The following is a 13,745-nucleotide window of genomic DNA, read 5'->3' on the forward strand; positions in this document are numbered from 1 at the left end:
TCCTAACCCGCAAACACATCATTGTTTAAATCATAATAACAAGATGGGAATCTTAAGAAGTATTCATATGAGCGCGACCAACGAACGAAGAATGAATTACAAAATGTGAGTTTATATACGTTTGAAGACATATTTCCACACAAATTCTTAACAAAACGATAGCAATACTTTTACTTTTCAATATCATATATTAATAAATTTAAGAAAACAAATTTATTCCTCGTGAAAAAATGTATGTTTATACGAACTGCCAAACTTTATTCGTTTTATCGTTGGTCGTGATCATGTGAATAGTGCCTTAGACTGACATTTCGGTTTACCCACAAGCTACTGAGGACTATATGTAAGAAAGTGTGTGAGAAGTGATGTAAACACCAAACACATTCTCACATTTAGTCCTCAGGCCCATAAACACACCATATACAGACTGGAATCTTTCGTACGTTTTACCCTCCAACACCAATTAGATTACATTATTGTATTTTTAATTTTGACATTATGTCCATTTTGAAAGGTGAAATCCAACAACAATTCGATGCGGTGTATTAACTTGTTTTGACAGATACAGCAATAGCTATTGTCGCCGTAGCCACTAGGTGCCTCCTCTAAAGAACTTCTTATCACTCTACTTAATTTTCGTGGTGAATTGACTTTAGCAGTGGTAATTTGATATGAGAATTAAGGGTGCGTGAGTTGTGTTGTTTTAGCTTGTAGGCAAATCAGAATGACAGATTGGTTTCCGGTCTTTATATGGTCTGTCTATGGTTAGAGATACAATACATCATCCCAAGACTTTTTTGCCTCTGTGGGTGAGATAGTAATTTTAGCACACCCTCATTCAGCCGGCTACCACACAGTAGAGTCGAAAAAGAGGCGTATTAATAAAATTCAAATAGAAAAAAAAGAGGATTTCTGAAAAAAGTGATTGTTAAATTTAAATTAACAAAAGTGAAAAATAAAGTGTGGAGTACACGCAAGGAAGTTGTTTTTTTTCAGTATTTTTTTTTAATTGTGGGGTACCAAAAAAAACCGTTGGCGGAACGGTCGCGTTTGGTTCCGTACATTTTTGTAGGTCCAAATAGATAGCTCCATAGAGCTCTACCATTATGTAGGGAATTAGGGCTTCGTCGATCGAGAATAATAAAAAAATAACGCATAGGGTATTTGTATATATATATAGTAGAGACGTTGGACTACTACCCGTGATTTTTTTTGGTACCATTTTTTCACTTACACATTGAATTTACAAACTTTGTTGGTCATAATTGTTTTAAATTTAATAACTTTTGAAAAATCATTGTTTTGTCATGTGAATAAAACTTCCAGCAAAAACATCGGGGTAGCAGGGCAGCGAAGGGGGATATGATTTGAAACCGATCATCCATCACACAATTTTGGAGGAATCCAAACAACGGTAGGCTGGGTGGGTAAACCATAAGCTGCAACAACATCTCTTGAGTGTGGTAAATGTTCGTCCGATTTGTTTCAACTTATGTGAGAGCAGGCCTGATATGTGTTTTGTTGCTGGTGAGGTTGAGTTTCGGGGCAAGTCCTTCTCATCCCGGTGAGCTAACTGTCGAGCATCGCAAGCAGGCCGCGTCTGGAGCTTGATATTCCAACCTACCCTTTCCTATCTAAGTTGCAATTATGGTTCTGGTAACATTTCGATACAGCCATGCACAGACATAGTGGAAACTGTTCTGTTTTAAAAAGCTAGATATATCAATGTTCAGAGCAGTGGTTTCAGAGAAAAAGTATGATTTTTTAAATCTGTAATTTGTTCCACTTCGATTATTTTACTGTTGCCAGCCCTTACAATTTGAAGGCATTGTATTCTTAATAGCTTTTGGAATGCGCTGTGGAATTGTGAAGCTGTGGGCCTGCTATTATTGCCCATGGAACTTCTTATCATTCCAAAAAGAGGTTCAAGGCAATACTGGTTGAGGTGCCTTGTTAAAATGTACTGAAAATTAAACTATTTTAAATGCTGCCATAAAGAAAAAAAATAAAGATATGTAATAGCCAACTTTAAACAAAATTGTACTTTTTTCTCATTTCTTCGTAGTTATTAACACGAAATTATTTCAAAAAAACTTAAGCCTGACCTAAGAACTTTTCCTGCTCCTGGCTTTGTTGAAAAACTTTCTTCATATTTTGAGGTTGTCTTACTTTTGAAGTGTTGAATAAGTCAAACAGTTCATCAAACATTAAGACGAACTTGGCTGTATTGGTAACTGTTTTGTTTGGTGGAGGTGGCGTCCGGAAACAAATCCAAGGGTCGAGGGTTCGAGTCCCAGGCGGAGTCGGCGAAAAATCTAATTGCTTTTTTTCATAATAGAGAAATTGTAGATTTTATCAGTTGGGAGCAAAAAGAAATGGAGAAGGAGAAAAGAGCAGGGGCATCGAAAGATGCCCAGTAAAAAACAATAGAAGGGAGTGTTAAAGGGGGCTTTAAAACTGAAAATGACTTCTCAGACTACGCCGAGTCTAAGAAAATGGAATACATTTCCGAAGGTGGAGAGGGGCAATACAGGTCTCCGTATTCAATCCTATCGAAGCCAGAGCCAGTTCCGTCGACAAAGAAGGTGTTGAAGTGAGAGGTGGAACTCCAAGAAGAAACAAAACTGTTTGAGCAAAACCTCAAAAAGCTAGAGGAGGAAATGGAGGCCCTCCTTAGGCAGTTAAAGCAACAAAAACAACAGGAAAACAAAAACAAACAAAAAGCAACAACAACCACAGCAGCAACGACCGCTTCCAAAATCTCATAAGCGAAGCAATTTAAAAGGGCACCGGCAGCAATAGCAGTCCCAACAACCTCAGCAGAAACATCAGTAGCAGCAACACCAGAAACAATCACAGCCCAAGAAGCAGAAGGTGCCACCAATTAGGACATACCGGGTTGACCTACAGGACATTAAACAAGATTGTTAGTCGGCCACTAAGGGCAAATTTTTTATACAAACTTTAAATGAAAAAGGAAAGCGAGAAATTTGAGACGGTCCTTCTGAAGGGCATAAGTGGTTGATTTGGACACTGTATGGTTAGAGGGTCTTTACCTAAAACTGAGCAGGCTTGGCATAAGCAAGCCATTGTTGTATACACTTAACGATATGCTTAACGGTAGAAAGTTTGTTGTCGAAAGTGGCAATGTAACTTCTACCACAACATTCTGAATTAAAAATGGTCTTCAACAGGGAGCAGGGCATTCGCCGATTCTCTTCAGCATTTACACCAGCGATTTGATAGGTAGTCTTACAAAGGCAATTGCGTACGCCGACGATTTAATTGCGTACATAACGGCAACCAGGGCCAGAGGAGCCTTCGCTCTGACGAAACGGCTGTTTTTTAGCATTCGGCTTGACTTCAGTGTGAAGGTAATTTGCTACATGGCCTTCATACGGCCAATGATCGTTTATGGTTGTCCTGTGTGGTTCAACGTTGCTCCTTCCCAGATGAAGAAGTTTCGGGTGTTCAAGCGGCAGTGTTTACGACGCTGTACCGGTTTATATTGAACAGCCGAATCTTTCTACGTGCATTACTTTTCCAACGAGGTACTATACAACGGAAACGAATCAACAGAATTGACAATTTCGTGACAAAACTCGTTTGAGGTCACATTGCAAGAGCTATGTCTTCGACCAACTATTTAATTTTCGGGGAGTTCTATCCGAACGACGAGTGTTTTGAAAGTGCACGCTTGTGTGGCTTCATTCCACCAGATGCATTCCTCTTTTCAGACAAATGCGGTCTGATACAGGATAGATTGGCAGTTTCGTTAATCTACCACGTCAGACGAAGAACCATGAGCTCCTCCTTCAGTTCAGTAGGGCTGTGTCCTAACGGGACCGAACTGATAGGGTGAAGCAGGAGAACCAGTTTTGGTGGCTTCAATCGGCACTTGATATTGGGTAGTAGGGATGGGGTCTTAAGCCTTGGCCGGCTTACATACTGGGTTTAGTTGTAAGTAGAATAGGCATGGTGGCACAAAACAAAAAAAAAAAATAAAAAAACTAAAAAAACAAACATAATTAAAAACAAAAACATGGAATATAAAAATAATTAAATTAAAAAAACATACAAAAAAGACAATAAAATATAAAAACAAAAAACGTTATATTTGCTGCTGTGGTTGTTCTAGTTTTAAGTATTTTATAGGTAGAATATGTACTTTGTTAGTTTTAAGTTTTATATTAGGGACCTTATTTTAAGTAGTTTTTAAGTAAAAATAAAAAGGATATTGATATTAGTTTTTAAAATTTTCTAATTAATACAAATATAAATAAAATTAAATTGAAGTTAAAATAGATCTTAAGGCCGAAAGGCATTAGTAGTAAGTGTTATAGTTTAACTTAGAATGTCCGTATGGGACCATTTAGTTAGTTGTAAGTTATGGTTATTCATCCTTGTTTTATGTATTTTTGTCTAGCTTTAAGATAGGTTTAAGATTGAAATAATAAAATTGAATTAAAAAAAAAGTGCGTTGGACTGTCATGCCAGAGGTCTTGGGTTTTATCCCTGCCTATGTCATCTAAAGTTTTTTCACGGGTACTGCCTCTTGCAGGAATTGAAAATTTCTTCAAGAGTAATTCATGTCATGAAAAGTACTTTCTCAAATTAACCGCTTGGTTTGGCGTTAAACTGTAGGTCCCTTCAATCCCTGATAACATTACTCGCACACAGGAATGGTTGATAGTTGTAAGTAACTATACCCTAGTTCTCAACGGACTGTTGCGCCACCCAATTTATTTATTTTTATTTCATTTTCGGGGCGATTATTTTGATAGTGCACACTTGAGCGGCTTCATTTCACCAGAGGCATTCCTCTTTTTAGATAGATGCCTATTGATGCAGGATAGATTGGCAGTTCCGCTAATCTACCACGTTAGGCGAGGAACCGTGGATGTAAGTTATTTTTTTTTTAATATTCTAGTGAATACAAAAATAAATAAACTTGAATTAAAGTTAAACAGATCTTAGGGCCGAAGGGCAATAAAACTAAGTATTTCTGCTTAACTTCGTATGGGAATAAGAAATTAGTTGTAAGTCCTGGATAATAAGGCTAATTTGATGAATTTTTGTCTAGCTTTAAGATAGTTTTAGTAAAAATGATTTAGAAAAAAAAAGTGCGTTGGACTGTCATGCGAAAGGTCTTGGGTTCGATCCCTGTCTGTGTCACCTTAAGTTTTATTCACGGATACTGCAAGGATTTGAAAAATTCTCCAAGAGTAATTCTTGTCATGAAAAAGTGCTTTCTCAAATTTGTCGTTCGGATTCGGCATATAAATTGTAGGTCCCCTCCATCCCTGCAATTACTGGCACGCAGGAATGGTTGAGAGTTGTAAGTCACTAGGCCCTGGTTCTCTACTGTAGAAATTCGTGCAAACACCTCTTCTTGGAGCTGCTAATGTAAGGCCACTCACAAGTTCAATATGGATAGCTTTGGTGTTGAATCAAACATGTATGGCGATATGACACTAGGTCGATCGGTTTCCTCGCCCCTTGGAAATTAATATTTTAATTGGTCCATCATAATCAACTACGGTGTGTATGAACGGTCTTGATGGTTTGACTCTAGTTCCTGGAATTAGTCTCATTTGTTGATTTCTTTACTGCACTGTAAAACGGAAGCATTTCATACACTTATGAGTGACTTGTCGGATACATCTTTTAGCTTGAATGACCCAATTAATCTGCCTTAGTTTTGCAAGGGTAAATTTGATATCACAGAGATTCATTCATGGGCATCTTCAACCAACAGTTTTGTGAACCACTATTCATAAGGCTAGATAATTCGATGTTTTTATGTTCTAGTAAGCTCTGATTTTTTAATCCACCGCCAACAACAAGAATATTGTCTTCATTCAAGAATGGGTTTAAGGAAAGTACTTTACTCCTTTTGCTGATGTTCTTTCTTTTTTTCTTGAATATATCATATAATTACTTTTGTGACAACGTTCTGCTCCTGAAGTGTTAAAATAGCCGTTAAAGTTGGATTTATTCTAAGCAACTTATAGAAGTTAAGGAGTTGTTTGGAAATGTCACCAGTATTATCTTCTGCAGTCGTTAGGACTTAATTATTTTAGGTATATCGAATACTATGCGTTATTCTTGTAGAGGCCAATGATCGAAATCAAATTGCAGCCCACCCGCCCCAAACCATCAAATATGGTGGACATCTGTTCTAGGAAACAGCCTCTTAAACCAACCAACGTACATGCCTCCAGCAGGTTGTATTTTTTTCGAACTGTGAGCCAAAGGTCTGATGTTCAAATGGTACACATGTGCATTCAAGAGAACTCAAGCGTCCACAGGTTTTTCTCAAAACTCACCTCTGTCTATCAACTCCTACTTTCACCTGCCCATGGTGAGCATTGGGTGCCTAGTACCTCATCTAGAGATTGGGCTCCAACGCCAGTGGAAAGTTGTTGAGGGTAGCAAACGGGAGGGAGGATAGAATTGTTCCCACTAAGGCACCTATCCTTTCATTTAGATGGCATCGTAGGAATTCCAAGATGGAATCAACGGTGGCATCTGCAGTTCAAATTTGGTTGAACTATTTAGTGAAAACCCTATAGGGCTACTACTAATTATTCGATTCAAAGGTCTGTAAGGAGCGGTAATGCCGGCTCTCACCGTTTTTTAATAAATCAAATACCTGGTTCTTCAGGTTAAAGATCGTGTGTTAGGTTGTCTTCCTGACCACATAAAGAATAGCCAGTTGCAAAACAACAACAATCCTTGGATACGGACGAATTAACTGTTGACAACCCACGCAAACGATAAGAACAATGAACTTCGGATATGCATGAGGAATGTTAGGTCCCTTAACAGACCATGTGCAGCCGAAAAATAATCGGAGGCCTTAGACTGCTTAACAGCAGACATCACCCTCATCCATTAAATACGATGGGATGGGCCAAGTAAAAAGAGGATGAAAAACTTCTACATTTACTATGGTGACTGCTGCCTAGAAAACTAACCGCTTATTTGGACATGGCTTTGTCATTGGAGCCAAACTGAGGCAACAAGTCTTGAGCTATAGGTGCATCAACGAGAACCTCCTGAACATCCGCATCAAGGCTAAATTCGGCAACACTAGCATTTTATGAACGCTCGAGCTAGAAACATATGAGCTGTGTCCTAACTAAAACTGTCCTGGACGATTTTATTACCAAGTTAAGAAGGGACATCTTTGGTGGAATAATAGGGAAACACAACCAGCACAACACCACTTCTGGCAACTGATTCAGACTCATCAACTTTCATAGTAGTCAGTACTTGTTTTCCACACCCCAACATCCAAAAAGGGTCTTGGAATTCTCCAAATCAATGAACCATATTGCGATCGACGGTAGACACGCTTCTAGCATCATGGATATCTGAACCTTCTCAAGAGCTAACATCAACTGGGAGAAAATACAAAGTCGAACGGCTACAATCGCAAAAGATCGTCAAATCCTTCTCCGACCAAGTTACAATTACAAAAAAGCTCTCTCGAGGTTCTCTGCTGCTAACACAACGTATCGAGAACGAAGGGCAACATTGCCAAGAGGCAATTAGAGCGCTGGTCATGAGCTCTATGAGCAGAAGAGGTGAGAAGAACACCGACTTTTCAGAAGAAAAAAGAGGGAGCATAAAAAGTGTCCGGTCGAAGATGTTGAGACGTTCAAAAGCACAAATGAAGTTTGAAAGTTTTATGAGCAAGTGAAACGAAATTCACATGTACATAAGCCTAGAACCGAGGGCTGCAAAGACGAAAGTGGATACATCATAGTGGAATCGCAGTCATTGCTGATGATATGGAAGGACCACTTCTGCAGACTGTATTACAGCAACACAAACCGAATCCCGTTGTCGGGCAGGATTATCCGTTCAACATAGACGACGAAAGCCAACAATTTCGTCCTCCCGACTTAGAAGAAGTGGGAAGGTGGGAGCATATCAATGCTGAAGTCTAACAAAGCGCTGGAGTAGATGGCTTGATTGCCAAGCCCATCAAAGCGGCTGGAGATAATTTGGTTATTAGCATGCACCAACTTGTCTGTAAGATATGGTTGGAAGAAAACATGCCAGATGAATGGAACTTCAGCATTGTTTTCCCGATTCTGAAAAAGGAGATCCTCTTAACAGTTTATTTAACATCGCTTACAAAATCTTCTTCGTCGTAATATGTGTATGCCTAAAATCTATCGGCTACAGCCTAATAGTTCTTTATCAGTGTGGTTTTAGACTGGCAGATCCTGGAAACACCAAATCGACACCTACTTCCTCTTAATTTATTTAAAGGCTGCATATGGAAGGATCTACAGGGACGAGCTGTACAGAGACATGTCTATTTTTGGCATCCCTGCCAAACTCGTCCGTTTGTGCAGGATGACCATGGAGAATTCACGCTGATCCATAAAGGTTGGAAACAACTTAAGAGGACCTTTCGATGACAAAAATGGTTTAAGACAAGGTGATGCGCTGTCATGCGATTTTTTTAATATCGTACTTGAAAGAAGAGTGCAAAGCTCACTAGTCAAGACTAGAGGCTCTGTCTTTCAAAAATCTGTCTAATTACTAGCATATGCTGATGACATTGACATAATCGGAAGAACACACAGTGATGTCAATGGGGCTTGTTATTGAGGCAGAGGTGGCAAAAATGGGTTTAACGGTTAATGAGGGCAAAAGATGATGACTTGGTTTGACAAGACCGTTTCGTCTCACAGATATTTTATTTATATTAATTTGTTTAATGATTTCCTTATTCTCTATTTTTTACTCTGACATAAGCAGCAAGTGGAAATTAAACAAGAAGGTAGATCAGAAATGTATGAATGTGAGATATAACTTAGGATGGTATAAATACATATTTACAATACTGACGTCTCGGTTAAAACGTCACTATTGACAGACGTAACTTTGAGGTAGTTAAGGACTTCGTCTACCTAGGCTCTGCTTAGAATACAGAAAACAACACCAGCGATGAGATCAGACGAAGAATAACTCTTGCTAATCGCTGTTTCTTTCGGCTAAGAAAGCGATTGAGTAGCAAAACCCTCTCTCGAGGGACCAAAGTGTCACTATAAAAGACACTTATCATCTCCGTATTGCTATACGGATGAGAGCACCGTATGACGAGCTGTACGGGCTGTACAGCAACATAGACTTAGCCAGAAGGGTAAAAGTCCAACGACTTAGAGCTCATGGAAACCAATGCTCCAGCCCGGAAAGTCTTCGAATCCACACCTAGAGCACAGATCAATAGAAGAAGACGCGGATCAGTTGGCATGCACAAGTGGAAAGTGAACTGACCAAAATTGGAGCGTAAAGCTGGAGAAATCTAGCTAGAGATCGAGCTAGATAGAATTAATACCGTTCTCGATTTAGATAACTTTTTGTCGATTTGTTATTTTAAATGTACCCATGTTCAATGAGAGAAGTAAAATACAACGTAGTTGTAGGTGGACGTTTTAATACCAAAGTGAGATTAATGTAATATAATGAGGTTAAAGCTGTGCTGCATAATTGTACCACTAGTTGTGAAACAATTTGCTTTGTTTAATATAACTTAAAGTGGTAAACATACGTTTTAAGAAAAAACTGACTTTTTTTTCTTAAGAAGACGATTTGTAATGGTCTTTTCAAGTCAATTTCATGATTCATTTGCTAAAAATTGTATTTCACTACAAAAAGGAAAACCTCGTGTAATGTAATACAAAGGACAATCATGGTTTACAAAGAATGAGCAAATAAAATGATTTGTAAGTGGGATTTCATGCATTTCATATGAATTTTTGGATAGATTTTTTTTGAGAAACACTTAGAGGAGGGTAATTATGACTTAATACTGTTGGAATTATCTAAAAGGAAGAATAAGTTTCGGAACGGCAGGACTTTGTCAGAGGGATAACCCTAGGGATAAGTAGATTCAAGAGCAAGGTAAATTTTCGTGACGTTTATTTGAAACAAAGATTTAATCGATGTTTTTAATTATTTTACTGTTATTTATTGGTTAAAATCTGTACAACTAAGGATGCATTTGGGCTTCCTTCGTAATTTGCCCTATCTTTCAGATAAATTGATTAAGCTACGGTACGTCAATTTAATATTTGAGCACTTAGCGCTATTATTTAAATCTAGTTTGTTAAAAAAAAAACAAAAACAATTTTAATAGCTATTTTAAAAATTCAAATCATTCGTATTAGAATTGAGTTCGAAATTCAATGAAATAATTGACGTTTCGTAATTCACCACGAAAAATAACAGTAAATATTTCCTAGGAGATTTTTCCAAATTGCTTATTTGAGGTGCCTCTACACTGCTAAAATAACATCTTATTGAGTTCTTTAAGCTTTTAACTGTTTGGTATTCAATAATCTTTTATATAAAATTGAGTCAGTGGCAGTAAGTAGTGTTCGAGGAAAACAAACGAATGCCCCATTAAAATGGCGATACAGTCAAGTTTATTTAATCTAATAAATTTCACACAATACGTCGTGTTCTAAACATAAAAAGAACAAAGATTCATTAAAGCAGTATAATCGACAATACAAAAAAAAAACTTAAAATATATGTCATATCTTTATTTTATAAAATTTAATTTAGAAAAAATATAAAATAACATATTTCATCATAGACATTGAGTACAAAGATAAATGAAAATTCATAAAATTCACAAAAAGAAACTACAGCTGAAAAAAAATGCAAAAATTTGTTCTTTAGGATTTTAGGTTATTATGTGGAAAATATGTATAAGCTAGTCTGTTTTGTTATTTCACAAAGCATTGAGTTGTACTTTTGTCCATTTCCAGTTATACTTACCAGTTACAGCTCATATTGTGTTCGCAAATAATTTAAGTGAAAAAAATACCGCATTAATAAATCATTAATTACGTATTTGGTCATTTCTAGATACAAATCTTCCAATTTAAGACCATGTCAGCACTTTAGATTGACACATTCAAAATGAAGCATTTTGATGGGTCGGAACACTAAATGTGAGATTTTTTCTGGTTTTCGCATCATTTCACGCACACTTTCTCACATTTAGTGTGCAGTTAGCTTGTAGGCAAACTGAAACGTCAGTCCCCAGAGGAAATATATTATCTATAGTCCTGACCAGAGATGGCAGAGTAGATTACGTCAGGTAATCTACTCAGTAAACTACGTGTAGTTTATTGGGTAAACTACACGTTTGATTTGTTTCATTTACTACCCTACAATTGTTACGTGTGCTACCTTCACAAAAAACGTTAAATTTTAAAAAGAATTTAAAAAACGCCTAACGTAACTAGTGAAAAACACTAAACTATACATAAGAACCAAATATGTAGCGTAAATGAACTAAATCAATTAATTCGAAGTTTTATGAAAGAAAAATGCAAATTAAATAATCATGTGTTTTATTTTTGTCGTTCATTTTAAGAGTATAGTGTATATTTATTAATTTTTGGGAATGTTCTGGAATACTTAATAAACGAATAGCATATCTTGATATGCGTGGATGCTGTCTGGATGCCAAACTCCAGTAAGTTTTTGGCAACAAAACTTCACTTCCACCACCTTTGCCTTCGCCAGTATCACCATCACCACTTTCTCTAATAAAGCAAAAATGCCCTGATCTTCGAGGAATTTATCGTAATCATTTAGCTCTCCAGCTGAGAAAATTTCAATGAAATGTAGTGTAACCTCGTTTCGCTGCGGTGTTGTTAAACTTTTGCCAAGATATCTTGGATCCAAGCTATATGCTGCTATTGCATCGATGGAGAGCCCCATTTATTTCCTTGCGCTCAAAAAGTGGTCATATTTTTCTGGCAATTGCAGCTGTAGCCACAAATCTACAGCTTCAGAGATGTTGGTTGCATCATCTTGACACTTGTTGATCAGTTTGCAGACTGGATCGTAGATATAAATTTCTTCTTCTATTGACTGGACGAAATTGTCATCATACAATAATTGCTTAATATCTGTTGTTATCTTTTTATCAGTATCTGTAGCTGCTAAAGTCTTCATATGGTTCAGGTTGTGCAACAAATTTATCTTTTCGATGCAATTTGTCAATTTGGTGGCTGAATGGACATTTCAAACTACGTTTTGACGTCTACCGCTACGTCTGCTACATTTAACTACGTTAACTACATTAAACTACTTTAACTACCTTATTTATGTAGCAGACGTAACAAATGTAGTAAATCAAAAAAAATCGCATTTCTGCCATCTCTGGTCCTGACTTAATGGGTTTGCTCTCTTTCGGCCTACAAACTAAATTGGGAGAATTTTGCCCGTTAGCATAAGCATGTGTTAGTTCTCCCGTGCATTTCTTATGGGAAAATCCAGATTGTATGTAGTTGTAATGGGCTTGTGGTGAAGTTTGCACAATTGGGGGAAACACAACGTGAGGTGAATTCAGAAATTCAAAAAAATGGATCCGTTGAATTCAAAAATTGAAAAATGAATTCGATATTTTAAGAAAAATTAATTGGGATACATCTTTTCAGTGAAAACTTTGCTAAAAATAACATTTGACTACTTTTAACATACAAATTCTATTATTTTTATGAAAATTTTCACTAACAACAGAAAAAATAATGCAAAAAGTTTAGGCGCGCCCTAGAACTGTAATGAGAGTGTTGAACAATTTCAGTTCGGCTCATTTCAAGATTAACAACGAGGTGAGAATTTTGACAACTCAACAAAATGTAAACAAAACAAAATTCATTTCCAGTAATGCAAACGAAGGTAAAACAATTTAAATCCGAAATATTAATTTATTTAAATAAAATATGTAATGAATTTGCACTTAATTTACTCTTCAGATGAAGAAGTAACCAAATAAAATGTTGCAACAGAAGAAGTGGAATTCCCTGGAAGATATTCCCATATGGTGCAACGCCGACATATTTATTCTGGAGTGAAGAGGTATAAATTGAAGGTAAACGAATATTGTATTAAATTATATGAATATTGTTTTGTTTTGTTTTTTAGTTAAAATTACACTTCTTAACAAGACTTTGTTCCTGGCAATCAAAACGCTCTATTCTGATGGCTTATATCCTCATTTTTAACCCTGTAGGAATGAGAAGGGCCGATTACAGCAAAGGGATCGATGTCGCAGAACCATCGCAACCTATCTGACATGCTTCATTTGTCAAGATGGATATACAAGTCGAAAGTTGCTATAAAGTTGAAGAATCTCTTTACTTGGTGGTTATTCATAGCCAAACCAACTTGAACACATCAATCAATTGCAGTGTTTGATGGCAGTAGCACATTCACGTCATGTGTCACCATCTGTGCAATGCAAAGAACTTCTTTCAGCCATCTACGGATAGGCGAAAGATTGCAGTGTATTCAAGTCCTTCTTCATGATGTGAACAATAGTTAATTTAATATACAGTCAGTTTTTCAAAACAGTACCTACCACCGAGGATTGGCCAATTGATCTGTTTTACTATGTTCTTTTTTGTATTAATTCTGAAAAGAAATAGTTTATATTAATTATTTAGATAAAACAAAATAATTTACAAAAACTTACTTGTAGAATCTCAAATTGAATGTTTTGTTTTTGAAATCGAAATTGTGGAACTTTCATTTTTGACAAGAATTCAATCTGACATTTTGCTTTTTTTCCACCACTTACATGTATTCACCGATACGGAATTTGAGAGTGTTCACCTCAAATAAAATTTGAGGGTGTTTCAAGTAGGACGGGTACCGGTCGGGACTCTAGATAATATAAGGAGTATTTTCGATGCCAA

This window comes from Eupeodes corollae, chromosome 1 (genome assembly GCF_945859685.1).
Source record: "Eupeodes corollae chromosome 1, idEupCoro1.1, whole genome shotgun sequence".
Taxonomy (NCBI): Eukaryota; Metazoa; Arthropoda; class Insecta; order Diptera; family Syrphidae; genus Eupeodes; species Eupeodes corollae.